Genomic DNA, 12,451 nt, shown 5'->3' on the forward strand with positions numbered 1-12,451 from the left:
CAAGCAGAAGAAGTTCCAGAGCAAAGTGAAATCTACTTTATTTTCTTGAGCTAGATATTTGGTATAGACCAAAAGTTCCAAATGGTTTGTTCTTTGAGCAAGGTGGACCAATTATTGTCAGTTTTCTGAGAAATACGGACCAAATATTGTTGGTTGTCTAAGCAATATGGATCCAATGTTCTTGGGGACATAATGAACCAGAAATAAGACAGAAGTTATACATGTAGCCCTGGTGTGTTAGTTGTTAGGGAATATGGTCTCAGAAATCAGAGATAAATGTATTACAGCTGCCATTCCAATAACGACACAGGAAATGGGAGGATCTTTAATTTGAAAATCTTTTTTTTAAACAATTAATAAAAAAATCTATTTAAAATGAACCAAAATAATGTGGAAATTGCCATAATTTTTTTTTGATTATTTTGTAGCCCATTGTGCCTGCAATAAATTACTATTAGATCTAGGAGTGACCGCAATGACTGCCAAATTCTACTGCCTTGAAAACACCCACTAAATGGTTCATCAAGTTCATAAAGATTTATACCGACAGCTTTTCTCAATGAAACTGTGATATTGAGTTAATTTAGACTAGGGTTTGTAACGATGGATAGCATGTGTACTCCATTAAAGGGAGATAACTACGACAGAAAGGCCATCCTACACGAAATATATACACCGATTTGACAGCTGATGGAGAAACAATTAGGAAAATCTAATCACCCACATTTAACAAATTAACAAGTTCAAAAATTTATGGCGGCATGTTTTTGCTCCCATCCTTTACCACCGGGTGGCGCCACAGGAAGCTATCGGCCAGGGTAAGGTTTTTATCGTGTTTCTGGTTCATTTTTCCATATTAACATGCCGACATGTTTACGAGACCCACTGTTCTGTTGTAACGTGTTGATATATTTATGTAAGTCGTTACTATCCATCATGTACCCATCCTCCACTAAATATTTCTAACATATGTTTTTATTTTTAAAAGGTAAGTCAAAGGTCATGGCCACACATTCTTCGTGATCTCTATCAACCAATTCCAATGTTTATACAAGTACAGACATGACAGTGCATTAAAGGCACATTAAAATACTGGTAATGTTGAATAAAACAGCTCAGAACAAAGTTTGACACCTTAACCACTTGGTCACCACATCCAAAAGCAAGAAGACTTGAGGTAGAATGTCAGACACTTTAACTAATCAGATACTTCAACCCCAGGAATACTGGTAGAATGAGCCCAGGAATACTGGTAGAATGTGCACAGGAGTACTAGTAGAATGTACCCAGGAATACTGGTAGAATGTGCCCAGGAATACTGGTAGAATGAGTCTAGGAATACTGGTAGAATGTGCGGGGGATACTGGTAGAATGAGCCCAGGAATACAGGTAGAATGTGCCCAAGAATACTGGTAGTATGTGCCCAGGAATACTGGTAGAATGTGCCCAGGAATACTGGTAGAATGAGTCTAGGAATACTGGTAGAATGTGCGGGGGATACTGGTAGAATGAGCCCAGGAATACAGGTAGAATGTGCCCAAGAATACTGGTAGTATGTGCCCAGGAATACTGGTAGAATGTGCCCAGGAATACTGGTAGAAGTCTAGTTAGTAGAGATACTGGTAGAATGTGCGGGGAATACTGGTAGAATGAGCCCAGGAATACAGGTAGAATGTGCCCAGGAATACTGGTAGAATTAGCCCAGGAATACTGGTAGAATTAGCCCAGGAATACTGGTAGAATGTGCCCGGGAATACTGGTAGAATGAGCCCGGGACTTATGGTAGAATGAGCCAAGAAATACTGGTAGAATGTGCCCAGGAATACTGGTAGAATGGGCCCAGGAGTACTGGTAGAATGGGCCCAGGAATACTGGTAGAATGGGCCCAGGAGTACTGGTAGAATGGGCCCAGGAGTACTGGTAGAATGGGCCCAGGAATACTGGTAGAATGGGCCCAGGAGTACTGGTAGAATGGGCCCAGGAATACTGGTAGAATGAGCCCAGGAATACTGGTGGAATATGAGCTATACACAATGCTATAGTTTGTCACTTTTTACTTTGGAACCTTTAGTACAGTACTATGGACTGCATGGGCTTCATTTTATTTTTATCTTCACAGTCAATCAAGCTTATAAAACATTCTAAAGACAATATTTCTTTTTTTTTCATTTCAATTTCAAGCATAAGTCAACCTACACATCTGCAAAATGCGCACCAATATTGCATTCCTATGAAATCAATATTCTAAGCATGTTCTTGCATGTCTAAACACATAATATTTCCTGCTAATAATTTAATATAAAGTTAACTTTGGGAAAAACTTGAGTTTGTATACTTGATTATAGACAAAAGTATTTTCTTATTTATAGCAGAATGACAATATAAATCTACACAAGAAATAATAAATCAGAGACAAAGATTTGATATTCAAATGCAATTCCACCAAGTGGATATAAATGTAGCCATTAATGTCCCTGTAAATACTGCTGCAAATGTTTCTAGAATCATGACTAGAATTCCAATCTGTCTTACAATCATTTGCAGTTTTTAACAAAACATTCAATTTATAAAGTTGTCTACAAATTATACAGGAAAATGGGTTTTCTGCATCTTTTTCGAAGGCTGCATTATATCTACTTGGGAATTCATCAGGGCGCCACAATGGCCAAAGTGTCTAGATACATCAAACCCTCCATCTCTGGTCCCCTGTACCTGAAGTGAGTGGGGAGTGGTAGGATGTCAGATACCTTAACTACTGACCCACCACAACCCAGAGGTGAGGGTGTAGTTGTAGGGTGTCAGACAAATTAACCATTGATCCACCACAACCCAGAGGTGAGGGTGTAGTTGTAGGGTGTCAGACACCTTAACTACTGATCCACCACAACCCAGAGGTGAGGTTGTAGTTGTAGGGTGTCAGACACCTTAACCACTGACCCACTACAACCCAGAGGTGAGGGTGTAGTTGTAGGGTGTCAGACACCTTAACTACTGACCCACCACAACCCAGAGGTGAGGGTGTAGTTGTAGGGTGTCAGACAAATTAACCACTGATCCACCACAACCCAGAGGTGAGGGTGTAGTTGTAGGGTGTCAGACACCTTAACCACTGACCCACCACAACCCAGAGGTGAGGGTGTAGTTGTAGGGTGTCAGACACCTTAACTACTGATCCACCACAACCCAGAGGTGAGGTTGTAGTTGTAGGGTGTCAGACACCTTAACTACTGACCCACTACAACCCAGAGGTGAGGGTGTAGTTGTAGGGTGTCAGACACCTTAACTACTGATCCACCACAACCCAGAGGTGAGGGTGTAGTTGTAGGGTGTCAGACACCTTAACCACTGACCCACTACAACCCAGAGGTGAGGGTGTAGTTGTAGGGTGTCAGATACCTTAACTACTGACCCACTACAACCCAGAGGTGAGGGTGTAGTTGTAGGGTGTCGGACACCTTAACCACTGACCCACTACAACCCGGAGGTGAGGGTGTAGTTGTAGGGTGTCAGACACCTTAACCACTGACCCACCAGGAGCCAGAGGTGAGGGCGTAGTTGTAGGGTGTCAGACACCTTAACCACTGACCCACCACGACCCAGAGATAAGGGTGTAGTTGCAGGGTGTCAGACACCTTAACCACTGACCCACCACAACCCAGAGGTGAGGATGTAGTTGTAGGGTGTCAGACACCTTAACCACTGACCAACCATGACCCAGAGATAAGGGTGTAGTTGTAGGGTGTCAGACACCTTAACCACTGACCCACCACAACCCAGAGATAAGGGTGTAGTTGTAGGGTGTCAGACACCTTAACCACTGATCCACTACAACCCAGAGATTAAGGGTAGTAGTAGTTGTAGGGTGTCAGACACCTTAACCACTGACCCCCACAACCGAGGTGAGTAAGGGTGTAGTTGTAGGGTGTGTCAGACACCTTAACCACTGACCCACCACAACCCAGAGATAAGGGTGTAGTTGTAGGGTGTCAGACACCTTAACCACTGACCACACACAACCCAGAGATAAGGGTGTAGTTGTAGGGTGTCAGACACCTTAACCACTGATCCACCACAACCCAGAGATAAGGGTGTAGTTGTAGGGTGTCAGACACCTTAACCACTGACCCACCACAACCCAGAGATAAGGTGTAGTTGTAGGGTGTCAGACACCTTAACTACTGACCCACCACAACCCAGAGATAAGGGTGTAGTTGTAGGGTGTTAGACACCTTAACTACTGACCCACCACAACCCAGAGATAAGGGTGTAGTTGTAGGGTGTCAGACACCTTAACCACTGACCCACCACAACCCAGAGATAAGGGTGTAGTTGTAGGGTGTCAGACACCTTAACTACTGACCCACCACAACCCAGAGATAAGGGTGTAGTTGTAGGGTGTGCAGACACATAAACCACTGACCCACCATTGACAGAGATCAGGGTGTAGTTGTAGGGGTGTCAGACACGCTTAACCACCTGACACACGCATGACCCAGAGATAAAGGGTGTAGTTTGTAGGGTGTCAGACACCTTAACCACTGACACACCATGACCCAGAGATAAGGGTGTAGTTGTAGGGTGTCAGACACCTTAACCACTGACACACCATGACCCAGAGATAAGGGTGTAGTTGTAGGGTGTCAGACACCTTAACCACTGACCCACCATGACCCAGAGATAAGGGTGTAGTTGTAGGGTGTCAGACACCTTAACCACTGACCCACCACAACCCAGAGATAAGGGTGTAGTTGTAGGGTGTCAGACACCTTAACTACTGACCCACCACAACCCAGAGATAAGGGTGTAGTTGTAGGGTGTTAGACACATTAACTACACCACAACCCAGAGATAAGGGTGTAGTTGTAGGGTGTCAGACACCTTAACCACTGACACACCATGCACCCAGAGATAAGGGTGTAGTTGTAGGGTGTCAGTGACACACCATGACCAGAGATAAGGGTGTAGTTGAAGGGTGTTAGACACATTAACTACACCACAACCAATAGGTTAGAAGAAGTGGTAGAGGTTTCTGTTCACATATTTTTTAGCTTGATACATTTGCATTATGTTATGTTTATGATGTCCATGACAAGAGTCATGTCAAGTCAACATTATTCGAAGACACCAACTGTATGAAAACCCAGACACATGCAAGTGAAGTCACAAGACGAAGGCCAGATGTACAATGTAAACTTTCAAGGCCAGAAATGATGTCTCAATTGGGAAATAAAGAAGTGAAAATATCACATGATTTTGTAAGCTTACATGCTACCACATGTTTAAAACTGACAGCAATTGGTACGATTATGGGGTCTGAGCGTCTCTTTAAATACTCTCCCGACATATGGAATGTACCAAATGGGCCTAAGAATTAAATTTTAATTGTGTTAGGAAAGGAGAGATGATAGAATTGCAGGCGTCATTGAATCGCTGGAGTATGGCAAACTGTCATATGCTCACATGATAAGCAAAACGTATGTAATTACATCTTAAAACGTGCATGTTGTAACTGCGAGTATCAGACAAAAGGATCTACAGTTATGTCACATTACAAAACATTGATCAAGTGAAGACATTCAATCAAAAGTAAAATTGGAAAGATTATGCATTTTTTTTTATCATTTTCTGATTTTCAAATCTTTGTGGAAATCTTCATATTCAAATTTTACTACTAAATAGTTATAGGATGAAAGTAATTTGAGTATAAAACATCTAATTCAAAGCCTTAAAATTTTAATCTTTTCCTTGAATTAAATTTTATTATATTGAATTTTATTGAATCTTAAATTAAAATTTCAGAGTAGATTTCAGAAAGAATAAACAAAAGTCATTTCATGAAAGTTTGTAAAAAGGCAACTGACAAAAAAACTCAATAATAAATATAGATTTAATTTCTGATCAAAGAATTGATCGTTGGAATAGTTTTTGTACCATCAAACTATTTCACTTTTCAAACCTACCGTATTTGACCCAATAAGCGCCCAGGGCACTTAAATCAAAGTACTCAAAGTACTGCAAATACAACGCAACAGAAACAGAAAAATAAAATGAAATCAAATGAATTTCCAAAATCAAAATATATAAACTATATTATAAAGACTTTAACATCAATTATTTCAAGAACATTCAACTGATCACAGAAAATACATATGTTTTGTTTGGCATATTTCTTAATTAAAGTTCCTACATGACCCATAAAATGACCTTAATTGTCGATGGGCGTAAAAAAACTCAAACAAACAAACAAACAAACAAAAACAAAGAAAACAAGTCTTCATTAAAATGAGTTTTTATCCTTATATACTCTTGTTTCTTATGTTGCACATACACTTATTTTGGTAAAACGATGCACATTATGAGGGCAGCCTTATAAGTTATTTTGCCTTAATAGAAACAAATTTGGACTTGCCTTTCATAAATGTATTCTACAAAGTAAGCCAAAAATCAATTGCAAAAAAAAATTGGTAAGAAAACCAACAAAGTCTTCATATTTTCTGTCTGCATTTAATTCAAAGTAAGTGAAACTGAAGCCTAAGAAAAGCGGAGGGGTTCTTTTCTATGGGATGTGGGCACTTATTGGGTCGAATACGGTATTTAGACTGACAACCAGGCATTTCAATTTGATACTATTTACTCAGATAATTTTATGACCTACTTCTTTCAAAACCAAGATATTGTAGGAATAATTCCAATCAAAAAGCATTGATCTATAAGTAGTGTGCCTACAATAGCTTGAAAGTTATGGAGCACAGCTTACAAATAATGGAAATGAAGAAGACAGTTATACAATTCCTATACTTTTACTTAATCCTTAACTTTGGTGAACCCCAAAGAAATGAATGTTGATTAATAAGGTTTTAGAGCAAATCCTTGTGGCAGTACTCATTTGTTTTGGTCGAAATAATAGTTTGAGAATATCTATTTTATAAGATTTGACGTCATTCAAAGATAATCTAAACCTTGAACAATTTTTTTCCTTCATCTTCTCTAAAACTTAAAGACTCAAAGATTATTTCTTACACTAAATCAATATTGAAGGGTTTGGTTTCACATTTCTTTTAAACATTGATTGCCTTTTAAAGACAAACATTAGATAAGTTAGTGAAGGGAAGCCAGAATTCCAGGAGAAAAACCATCAACCAAAGATCTGCACCCTACATTCACTTAACATGAAAGTCAAACTTGCAATGAGGGAGGGCAGAAAGTCAGACCAGTAAGCCATTTTTTTAATGTGACAAAGGGCAGAAAGTCAGACCATTAGGCCATTTTGTTCATGTGATAAAGATTGCATGGTAGCAAAGAATCTCTCAGTCAATCAATTAGCCTCTGCACCAATCTTGAAAAGACATAATTTTCTTAACTGGCTAAATATATATTGGCAGTCATCATTTAAAGCCTTTGTCAGACTGGTTTTGATTTGATTTCCTTAAAGTTTGATCAAAATTTTCTTCACCAGACAGAAATCTTTCGAAAACTGCAGAGCAATTGTTAAAATCTAAGCAGATTTAAAACTTGTCTGCACTACATAGAAGGAATGCGCTGTTTGATGAGATATGACAGTAGGTATTAATGAACAAATCTCAATGTTGCTCATTGCATGCTGATTTCATTACAGAACCACCATGACAGATAAACCATTTTTCAACAAAATAAAGTTTAACAGTACTTACAGCAATAGGAAACATTATAGATGTCAACAACCCTTAAAATACAGTATTCATCTTTTCTTGAAACATCTTAATTTTGACCAATTAGAAATCAGCCAAACAGAATTCTCCATTTTGTTATCAAGGCATTAAACCAATCGTTTTGAAATCATTTTCTTGTTGTTTGGCATCCATAAGTAAACCCTTAAGTAATTTAGGAGAGTCTAAATGTGTCTTTAGGGTTGAATGAGTTAGAGAATTTGATTGACATTTCATTTGCATGAAAGTGAAAATATTGATGACAATATCTTCAGAGATTGTGCAAATTTCAGAGAGATTTTTACAAAAAATGGTTAGTGACAGGATAGCAGATTGATAGTCATACTGTACGCTATTGCATCATTCTACACGCATTAATTAAAGCCATCATTAGGTGGCGTTACTGCTGAACTGAACGCACTTTGTCCTTTGAGCAATGTTAAATAAACACTACGTAACATGCATTATCTAATTTACCACAAATATCATCCGGGTCATGCAATGTGGGAAATATTATATCTAGCTGACTAAAATGTCAAGAAACACATACCACATATTTCTGCTAAATCTATCTTGCCATTGCTTTCTTTTGTTTTTGTTTTTTATTATTCTTGTTATTCCAAAAGAAATTGTTTCAACTGCGATACAATCTTTTCAACCAACTTTGTTAAAATTAAAACAAAATTAATTTGACATAACCAACTTCATTGGTTATGATGATATTTGGTCTGTATGAGCATTCTAATTTCTAGACTGTTTTATGCATCAATTGTCTGCAAACGCTATCACACGGCAAATTAAATTTGTATTCCAAATTTTTGGTGTGTTCATGTTATGTTAACGGTTCCTACACATACACAGTCATCTACATGCACCAGTAAACTTGTGCTCGTTAGACTGGAAGCCTAATTAGCTAGCTGTTTATGGGCCATCCTGTGGAACCATTACACATATAACAGTGCCAGAGACCCAATTTGTAAATGGTTCTAAAACTTCCAGGTGCGGCAGTGCCAGTAGCCCATCAAATAATTTGCACACTTTCAGTGTCAGAATTTCAGGTTTTGTGCAGTGCAGCTACCGGTGGCTAGTTCTAAATGAACATGACACACATGTATTCTGTAAAGTGCTGTGCATTGATCATGAGAAGCAGAAGTAAATTAAGAGTGTCTTTTTCAGATATTGGTTGTATGTGTAGTAACTGGTTACCTAACTGGTTACCTCTGGCACTGGGGCAATCGAAATATGTCACATTCATTTAGTTTTTGAAATCTGAATTCCTGTCTATCTAAAATACATGGCAGGAGAATATAGTTTTATTTGAGTCTGTATGAGTTTGGGTTTTATTAGTTAAATGTCCTATTAACAGCCAGGGTCATGTAAGGACATGCCAAGTTTGTTGGTGGAGGAAAACTGTAGTACCCAGAGAAAAACCACCAACCAGCAGTCAGTACCTGGCAACTGCCCCACATGGGATTCAAACTCAAGACCCAGCTAGAGGATAAGGGTTTTTGGAAATATGACGAGACATCTTTAAACCACTCTACCACCATGGCCCCTTTAGAGTCTGTATGAGGTATAAAACTGATATTAGCTTGATCATCATTGGCTTACTCTTATTGGTATGGTAAAAAGATAGAGAATTGCCTGATCTTTCAAGCACACAACAAAAACATAATCTATGTTCCATTGCTAGTTCTACTGAAAATTAACCAGTTATAGGAAGAAATGCAATCACATTAGTGAAACCTTCTTCTTCTCTTGCACAATGCTGATTTCATCAAAGTTTCTCCTAAAAGTTATACCTAATACATCATCATAAAGAAGCATATACACTCTTCCTATTGCACATTTTTTCATCCAAATTAAAATTTTCCCCATATGTTGTTGTGGTTAATAGATTTGAAACATATAGAGTTTTAATTCTGATTTTGGCATTCTTTTTCCCACCACATGCTTTTTCTCCCTTGCAGGTAGGTAAAGATTGTGACGTCATCATTTTGTGAGCAAAATCTACATTATTTTCTCTGACTTTACTATCACAAAAGCATGACATCAAAATCAATTCCTGCTCACAAAGGCAGATAACTCTGTAGTATGCAAATACAGAATATCTGAACAGACTTACAATGGCAAAAGGTTATCCCCTTTACATTAACATCTACATTTATATTGATAGTGATTTCCATTCAAATTTTAAATTCGCGAATGTTAATTTTGCGAACAATGCGGACTGCTTACATAAATGACTGGTTCTGATTTACCCCACAACATGTTGTTTTTACATGTAACAGTTGTAAAGCATGAGTGATAGACATATTTGTTCAGGTAGCATCGGTGGCTTATACATTAGTCTCATTAGCGAGAATGGTTTTCAGGAGAAAGAGAAACTGGATGTATATATATGATGTGAGTGTTAGGCTATAAAGTAGGCGCTAATTCTGTAACAGGTCAGCTTCATTTTAAAATACAATAAGGGCATATTACCCTCATGTGCATAAAGTGATTATGATTGTTGAATATTTGGTTCCAGCTTTAATTGGAGGTAGATGAAAGAAAATGAAGGTGTTAGCAGAAAAAACCCACTGACCAATGGTTTTGAACTTTGACCTACAGGACTATAAGAGGTCAGTCTTTTCTGCTAACAATGGTAATGTTGTAAAACTTCTCAAGAACGGATCAGAAAGGAGGATTTTTTAGGCTCAATTCAGGCCAAGAGTTTCAATCTTAACTTTTATCGAATAGCCATGTCTGTATTTTTTCTTTTGTGCCAACTTTTTGCGGAAAGGACGAAGTATATATTATATTACAGAAGATTTATGACAACACAATGCTGTGTGAAATCTCCCTACCTCTACGAATCTAAAGGTACATTGTTTTTCTCTCAATGATATCTTTTACAAAATGCATGCTTGCCAAAAGTTGCCTGAAAGCTTTATGTAGCTACGTTCATCCATCAAGTCTAATTGCAGGGGAATGCAAGTCCTTTTCCAAGAATTGCAAAAACAAGTTAATTGTTTTTAAGCAGAACTACGTACACCACGGGCAGAAACAGGAACTTTTGTTGTGAAGGAAAAGCAAAAACCTTCATGTGGAAGAACAGGGGAAAAAAGACCATGAGACACCTAACATCCTTTATACTTCCTAGCCATTTCCTTAATGCAGATATCCTGAAGGCAATTTAAATGGCAGTCGGTTCCTGAGAATTTATTCCAGATGTAGAGCCTAGTCTATGGAAGGTATCGAAGCCATCGAATGCAAACTGATGAAAGGTTCTTTTCTAATCATCCTACTCTATTTACCACAACATGTAACATGATATATAGCTAGACCAAAACTGTTAACGACAATCATAATTTACATCTTTTGAAAGCATCTAAAAACAGATAGTTGTACTTTTGTCTACCTTTGAGAACACTCAATAACAAACAGAAATTAAAAGATTATTTGAATTTTATCAATAGAAAATGAAGTCTTCTACAGCAGGTATAAGATAAAGATGTAAAATACTAAAATCTCATGTTTATGTCCTATGCTTGACAGGAGATATTTCCCTCAATGTCACACCTTGTCGTTCATGTTACAACTAACTCAGCTGAATCTCAGCAACTCACACCTTGTATGCAGTAAAAACCAGTAGCATTAATTATTGGAATTTTGATAAACACAGCCCTGTGAATGATGGCTATATATTGGAGTGCAAAATGTTGATTCTAAATGTATTTTTATCTATATCCATTCCATGCAAGGATACTTTCTGAAATCTGAGTTTCTACGGATAAAGTTGCGTGTCAAACTTTGTCTCATAGATAAAAAGAAACTTCAAGAAATAAAGCTGAGAATAAAAGTTTTGAGGAAAAATATCTGATAAAAGGAAAATGAGAACATGAATTACATAGCTGGTGGTTATAGTATTAAAATGATGGCCCTGGGGATGAAACAATTGTTTTCAAAGAATTCTAAAGACCCATTCTATATAACAAAACACTAAATAATACCATTGTTGAATGCCGTTGCAATTAAGATTTTTTATGTCTATTCTAATTTACAATCTTAATAAAAATGACAAAATATCATTGGCACTTCAAGATTTCTCGACAGTCATTCAGAGACACCCCATATTTGTGAATTGAGCAAATATATTGGTTTCATTACACCTTGCCTTCCGAATACATTTTTTTTTTAAACAAACTAAAAAGTTCATTTGCTCAAGTAAAAACATATAACGTGCCAGGAGAAATCAAATCAAGACCCCATTGAGTATTCTAGGAAATCATTGCCTTGTACAAAACGTTTGTTCATTTAACGCATCTTCACAAAAAAGTCACAGCCGAAGGTTGCAATGAGGAAAAAAATTCTCAATTTCAAAGACAGCTGCATGGCTCCCGTTTGAAAATGGCAAATAAACTTTGAGAAGAACGAGGGTTGAATTGACTTGGAAACATGTCTTTATCGTGAGCGTTGAAGCTAATACCCCAGACAGCGGCCGTCCTAACAGCAGTTTTATTGGTTCTTTTTAAACAATAATCAAGGATAAATGTAGCAACGGCACCACATGCTCTGTAACAATAATTCTCAATAACTCTTGTACAGAATACAGCTGGTGCAGGCTATTACAAGCTTTCTCAACACATTGACTGTTCACATTCAAACGGAATGGTAACTTTAGATTGGAACTCTTTATTGTTATGTATTTCTTTCTCAGATCACAAGTTATACTCAACGTTTCATGCATATGACAACATTCCACTTCCAAATGAGATTAGATC

The 12,451-nt window shown here is 37.7% G+C and overlaps 1 protein-coding gene across 1 annotated transcript in view; it reads right to left on the bottom strand.

Annotated features, from left to right (window-relative positions):
* Nucleotides 1-12,451, bottom strand: part of LOC138306924 (uncharacterized) — a 241,467-nt gene that overhangs the window by 62,323 nt on the left and 166,693 nt on the right.

The sequence above is a fragment of the Argopecten irradians genome, chromosome 14 (assembly GCF_041381155.1).
Source record: "Argopecten irradians isolate NY chromosome 14, Ai_NY, whole genome shotgun sequence".
NCBI lineage: Eukaryota > Metazoa > Mollusca > Bivalvia > Pectinida > Pectinidae > Argopecten > Argopecten irradians.